Source organism: Takifugu rubripes, chromosome 14, assembly GCF_901000725.2.
Source record: "Takifugu rubripes chromosome 14, fTakRub1.2, whole genome shotgun sequence".
NCBI classification, from domain to species: Eukaryota; Metazoa; Chordata; class Actinopteri; order Tetraodontiformes; family Tetraodontidae; genus Takifugu; species Takifugu rubripes.
Genome location: NC_042298.1, coordinates 13,982,349 through 13,988,048, shown reverse-complemented (window position 1 = coordinate 13,988,048; position 5,700 = coordinate 13,982,349).

Here is a 5,700-nt window from a genome sequence, read left to right as displayed (position 1 = left end):
GCCAATGTCTTGGCACCCGGTGGGTTCAGACTGCAGAGACAAAGGTGTGGAACGCACTCAGCTACAGTAAATCTGTTCTGGTAGCTGGTCTGGCCTCACACATCACAATCCAAGGGTCCTGTTAACTTGCTCTGTTCCTAATTTACTGTGTAAGCAGCCAACCCTATCATGTGTTTGATTATAATTCTGTTCTAATTTCATTTAAAGTGAGACACCTATGGAAACAAGAATAGCATGGGTTTATGATTATGGGCAGGAAAGAAACTGTTGTGGAAAAATACACTTACCTTGAATCTGTGGCTCCATTGTCTACGGCACCTGCACATCTTGTGTCCTACCCATCCCTTTTTTTATTCAGAGCAACACGGAGGAGTCATAATTCCCCCCTTTATGATTGTGCTGAGTCATCCGAGTGTGTTGTGACACAAACAGCACCTCATAAACAGTGGAATGGTGCTGACGTTAAGCCCGTTGCTGGGATTGAATTCCTTTAATACATTTGAGGAAAATTTGACCCTGTTTTTTCTACTTGGACTCACTCCACATCTCACAGTAAACACGGTTCCTCTGATCAGATCAAAGTTGCATGATGCTGAGTAGGAGCAAATGATGAGTAATCAGGTCTTGTGTAATGTTCCCACGGCAACAGGAGCTCTCACAGAAGCGTGCATGCATTTCTGACCCAAATGAGAACGCAGCAGGTTTTTCAAAACTTCCAACATTCCCACAATTACTGTAATTATGTCTTCCTCCATTAGAGCTTGAATATGTTAAAAAACCACAAAGGTCTGCGTAACAGTCTTTTCCCCATAACAATTGTTGTGTTTGTCTTTTTGATAAAGAACTCTGTGATGTTGTTGCAGCTTTGAAAAAGAAACCAAACCCAATCATCAACAGAGATTGACGCTTGTGTCTGGGATTCCTGTGGTGTTGATGGCAGAACGTCGACCTCTGACCTTGCACCGAACTTGTTAAAGCTTCCAGAAATAAGGGGAAGCACCCCTTACACATTTAGACTGGGATGTCATCAGTAGGAATTCTACTTTTCATCCTTCGGGGCTTTTTTTTTAATCAAGTTCCATTTCTCTAGCAGCCAGTCCAGATCTTTATCTTCATGGAGCGATGAACTCTTAATGGTGTGCCAGAGTAGTGTTTAGCTTTTCTGCTCTACGCCTGATTTAGTGTCTGCAATACTGCATAAATTCTGTTTATATTCAGTCATGAACTTGAAACGACCCCAGACGACACAAATAACGCATAGCAATCTCGTTACGTTTTCATCCTTTAACAGACAGCATTTCTGCCGTGAATGGCCGTGCGCCGTTTTTGCTACCGTTGTTTAGCAGCATTTCCAGTTTTAGCTCGTTTGCCAAGTTGAATCAACAAGGCGATCTGAGCGGATGCCAGAAAGAGCGTAAACATGCATTATCGAACCCAGAAACATAATGTTGGATTCAGCCGGTGTTATGCAACACACTTAAGGCAACAGCTTGTAGATTTGAACAGTGCTGGCTACAAAGCCCAACATGTGACGATGCCGGCGTCTGCTCTGAGAGCGCACGTCTCTGCGGTGCCTCCCCTCCGCCCTCACAGCCAGCAGCTGTCAGCTTTTTAACAGGGCGAACAACTTCACCTCAGGGCCCCGAGGGTAAATGACGTTTTACTTCCCCAAGTCCCAGTAAAAACTCTGTCATTTGTTGGTTAATGTTTTGGCACAGCTACATCTACATCCAGTATTTGTAGATTTTCTTAATATAGTATTTTTGTAGTTTTAAATGTAGTTCCAACACAGTACAGAATAGGTCCAATATTAAGTATCAGTACATGTACTAACAAAGGTGACTAGTTAAATATGTGGTATACTGTATATTACACGCTGCGTTATCTTTCTCCCTCAGATGAATATAAGTAATGTTGCTTTTCTAAAGTTCATTCCACTGGTGTTTAAAGGTTGTTTCTCTGTGCAGGAGACTGATTTTCAATGCATGAACATGAATTTGGCTCGAAAGAGATTCAAAGGGGAAGGAAATAAAGAGCAGGGGGGGATTAAAGCCACTCATCATCAGTTGTGTGTCCAACAATGCAGGCAACATTCCAATGAAAACAACAGAGGTGACACATTCCTTCATTTAATTGAGTAAAACACAATTCAGCCCACACTGTTGACGGTTTGCAGACGGTTCCAGCGTTTTTTTGGACGCATCTTCCAGTAGTGTTGTTTTACTGTTGTAGTTGGATTAAAATATAGCATAAATCCTCAAACCTTTGTGAAAACATCAGAAAGCACGGGGACTCAAATCTGCTCCGCCTGTCAGATTCTCACGCTGACCCTCAATTTTAGTGATACAGCAGGTTTGTTTTTTTGTTTTTTCACGTAGAGTTTGCTTGCTGGCAATTTACTCTAAATACTCTAGTTTTGTGCAACAGGGTGACTCCAGTCTGTGTGTAACTGTGATTGAATGGTGGGTGCACCCTGTGACGGTGGGGAACAAACCAGGGCGCCAAACTCTGGACCAGGATCCAGCACCCCCTCTTGACCTTAAATAGGAAATGTAATCCATCATGTGCCAATTTAAAGACATTTAAGAGAGGTCTTTGTGTGTGAGAATTTAATCTGCCTTTGACAAGAAGAGCAATGAAATCTGTGTGACACATTTACTGAGGAGATTTTAAATCAAGGTATATACCCAGCAGCAAGATTATTTTTTAATTGTAGATATAAATGTATCTAGGCCACTTGATCTTTACTAGGAAACATGCATGCAATAACTTTCTGATTAACACATAAAACCTGCATATAGTTTATGAATAACATTGTGTATTTCACACACCACAATTTTATTGGAAAAGTGTTGGGACCAATTTTGTTTTATATGCTCTTAATAAGGTTTCATGTAAAGCTGTAAATCCAACATGAGTTTTATTTTTCCTGTGCTCATCATGGAATTTTCACTCATCCCATTTTCTGCCTCTGATTAGCTGTTAGCCTGCTGTTAGCGTTTCTGTTAGCTTGCTGCAACAGAGGCAGCTCTTTCTTTTGTAAAGAAGCCAAGAAGCTGACAGAAACACTACTAAGCCATGCCAAGTCACGCTACTTTTCTGCACTTTCATTCCACAGCTGTGCAAATAAAATGTGAAAAAAAAACTCTACGGAATTTAAACCTTTTAATTGTTTTGGCCTCCCAATCTACCGGTCCAAACATGCCCTCCCTTCTGTTGCGTACGTGCAAAGAAGCCTTTCCTTCCCCCTCCTATTCCAAAATCAATACACTGAAAAGGCTGAAGTAGAACTGGTCTGAAAAGTCCTGCACAGCAGAGATCGGTGTGGGAGGTAATTATCTCAGCTACTGGGGTTGTGTTTTGCACTTGAAACACTTTGTTGCGTGTGCCTACGATATGATTATTATTTCACCCGCATGATTGCAGCGAGAAGAAGCCTTCTCACAGTTTCGCCACCCAGGCTCATCTGCAGTTTTCTGCGGCCAACATTAAACATTTGTAAATTCAAAAAAGTTAAAATTTGGAGGGTGATGTTGTGCCCGTGCTGTATCACTCACACAGGCAGAGACCAACCCGCCCCATAAATCTCCTGTCCACAGCTTATTAGCCTGCCTGGAGCCATTTGGTTGGGTTGACTGCAGCTTATGTCAAGCTTGTTAGTGGTTAGCACTGTTCACCAGAACGGGACTCAGCATGCAGCCGGCAGCGCTCAGTCACCTCACTGCACCGTTCCCAGGACTGATTTGACGAAAGCAACGTCAATAAATGTGACCGTGCTCGATTCTCGATCCAAAATAAACCGTTTTTCTCTCTTGGCTGTAGGCTGTGACAGGGAGATGCTTTGGTGACAAAGATTTCAGAGGAGGTTTGGAGAACGGGATCCTCTTATGCGAGTAAGTGCCTCACTGTCACTTCATTCTATCATCAGTATATAAACAGTACGTTTTGTTCTACTGTCTGAATGCTCCTATTTCATTGTCTTTTACCTAAATGTCTTATTTAAGTCCCCATTGATCATTCAGCAATGTTAATTGGAAACATGCTACAAACACATTTTTATTAGTTTGACTGATTGGAGTCATTATATAAAGTAAGCAGTTGATTAAACGAGGGCCGGGCACTGGGCCGGTATGGTAGCTGGGTCCTATGTGGACCAAAGATCTCAGACTGGGATCCTGTCAAACTGCAAAAAATTGAACTTGGCAGTCGACGCATAACGAGTTCATAATTTGCTGAAAATCGACACATAATCCGACACATAATTCCTCCTGTCTAATCCAGTAACACAAGCCCAGCGTATTACCCAAACTTATTGTCAAAACATTACATCCAATTTAACAGTGGTCCCCACTGCTTCTGGAATTCAAGGAGCATCTACAAGAACAATAGTCATCAGTGAAGGGCGCTCGTGAGCATGAATGATTGTCTAAGATTGTCTTTTTATATACTTCCCTTAATAGTCTCTGCCTGCAAGATACTTTATGTGCCAATGTGCCTTATTATGTTTAAAATTGACTGAAGGGATGAAAATATAGCTGATCAAACTTTAAATGTTAGCATGTATTCCTGCAGGAAAAGTGTTAAACTCAGGTGAAAATGAGGAGGCCAAACAGGAAGTTGTTTCAACATTCAACCACTCAAAAGCTGGTGATATTAATTAAACCAGATCAGGTGTCAAAGGTCACACCCGAATTAATATTTCACATCTGTGAGCTTCACGCCTCCGGAATGCTGTGGGAAATTTCTTTCCGATTCAGAGGAAATGTCCACGAGCGATTGAAGGTTATCGTGATGATTCATCACCCCAAATCGTTTTTTAGGATTGTGTGCAAGTTTTTCTGCAGACGTGAACACAGACTTGCTGATTATAAATCTTCTCTGGCCCGGCTTCAACGTTGTAGAGAATCTGTGAATGCATTTTTTTCTTTTGTTTTTGGCAGCATCATTCATGTCTGACGCCTCAGACAGATATATTTTGATCTTTTACATGGCTGTGAGTAGATTTAAGGCTTTTTGCCTGCGTGCACTTTTGCAGTCTCGGATCACATCGGGCGGTTTGAAGTGGGGAGTTATTGTTCTCCTCCTCCTGTGTGTCATTGTGGGAACGTCCCTCTCTCGAGGTTGCTGGAAGTTATTCTGGGAAACAGTTTTCAGTGCAGGAAATATCTAACTGAGGTTCAAGTAGCTGAGGCGTCCTGGCTGGCTGAAAAGGTGGATTACCACATTTCAGGTGAAGGCTACCTCCTGGTGTCAGAAATGTCACAGGATGGGTGTCCGGGTGGTGTCTCGCACTCACTATTAGAAGGCTGCAGAGATGGTGATAGTTCCTTCACGACTGGTGATGTGTTTTCCTTTATGGGTGCACCACAGGAACGTCTTCACATGTAGACTCGGCTGTGATTTGGAGTGTCTTGGAGGTAGCTGACAGCTCCCTGTGGGTGAAAGCAAAAGCACTGAATCTCAGATCTAATTTAGAATCTGTTTTATCATAAGCCTTCCACTCGCCTCTGGAAGCTCTCAACGTTTTTGCTCCGCGTGTTCTTCCTCCTCTTTTCTCTGAAGAGACTCCCACAGTTTCACTTTCTTCTTCTTGCCCTTAAATCACTCTGCATGAGCTTTCTTTATGTCAGCCGTAGCTTTGATATCTTCTCTGTCTTTGTGTGGCAGATGTTGAGCTCAATTAAACCTGGATCGGTGAAG